The sequence below is a fragment of the Elephantulus edwardii genome, unplaced genomic scaffold (assembly GCF_000299155.1).
Source record: "Elephantulus edwardii isolate Elephantulus edwardi_28Jun2011 unplaced genomic scaffold, EleEdw1.0 scaffold00253, whole genome shotgun sequence".
Classification (NCBI taxonomy): Eukaryota; Metazoa; Chordata; class Mammalia; order Macroscelidea; family Macroscelididae; genus Elephantulus; species Elephantulus edwardii.
In genome coordinates, this window is record NW_006400003.1 from 4,368,760 (window position 1) to 4,370,360 (window position 1,601).

Here is a 1,601-nt window from a genome sequence, read left to right on the forward strand (position 1 = left end):
CCAAGGACTAGTCCCTCCTGACCATGTACCCAAAGTATGGGAGGCAGAGGTTCAAAATTTTTGCCTTTAAGATGCAGCTTAGTTTCACCCTCACCAGGAAAGACTTGTTGTTTTCTTTGCAGTTCACTGTTTATTCAACACTCTTCTCCAGCACCACAACTCAAAGGCATCAATTCGTCTTCTAACATCTTTAGTCATTGTCCATCAGTCTGACACATAGCAAGTAATTGTGAAGATGATGGCCTGGATCAGGCACACTTTAATCACCAGACTGACACTGTTGCTCTTCAGTACTCTAGAGAGGTCTCTGACAGCAAACTTTCCCAATGTAATTTGTCTTTTAATTTCCTGACTGCTGGTGCCAAGAATGTTAATTGTGGAACCAAGCAAGCTGAGGTCATTTGCAGTTTCTATCTGTTCGCCATCTATCATGAAGCTGCCAATTGGCCAAATAGCGAGAATCTTTGTTTTCTTTATGTTGAGCTTCAGCCCATATTGAAGACTATAGTCTTTAACCTTCTGCAGCAAATATCTCATATTTTATTCAGTTTCAGCAAGCAAGATTGTGTCATCTGCTTAATGCAGATTGTTGATGAGCCTTCCTCAAGTTCTGATGCCATATTTATCATCATGAAATCCAGCCTCCTGAATTATCTGTTCTGCGTATAGATTTAAAAGGTATGAGCATAAGATTCATCCCTGCTGCATACCTTTCCTGATCCAGTGTTTCCTTGATCTGTTTTGACTAAGGCTTCCCGGTCCAAGTATAGGTTTTCGCATGTGCACAATTAGTTTTTCTAGGATTCCCATTCTCCTCTGTGTTAGCCACAGTTCATTGTGAACCACACAGTCATTCTGACATTTTGACTATGAACACTATTTGTCTTCCATTATTTCTTCTTTGCATAGTATAAAATATTATTATCTGATGTAAAGTGCTCAAAGCTACTACATCTCATCTCACTAATACCCAGAATGTCAATGTTGATGCAGTTCATTTAATGTTGAACAATCTTTAGTTTCCCAACATTCAGGATATGTCCATGTTCCAACTATTAAATGGTGTTTGCCAATATTTTTCCTCATTTCTACTCACTTCCAATCTGGGTTCGACCACTGATACTATAACTATCCACATTACTCAACTTGTCACAGCTACAGAATCAGATTGACAAAATCTGTGGAAGGAATTTGCTGGGAAAGCTCAGTACCAACAGTCAAAACTAGGCCAGGGCAGACTATGGGTCAGACCATGAATTATTATTGTGAAAATTTAAATTGATGTCAAATAAAAGAAAAAAAATAAGTCCATGAGAACCAATATAATGTTGTACCTACTCCATCTGATCTTGAATTTATTCCATCATAATTTCTAAATCATCTGAAGAATAGCTTTGAAGCCTTGAACACCAATGATCAAAGACCAGATGATTTGTGGGATGACATGAAGGATATAATTCATGAAGATAGCAAAAGATAGAAGAGAAAGGTGAAGATAAAATAGATGTCAGAAGAGACAGAAAATTGCACTAGAGTGTTGAGAAGCCAAAACAAACAGAAAGCATACCTAAGTAAAAGAGCTGAACAGAAGAGTACAAAGG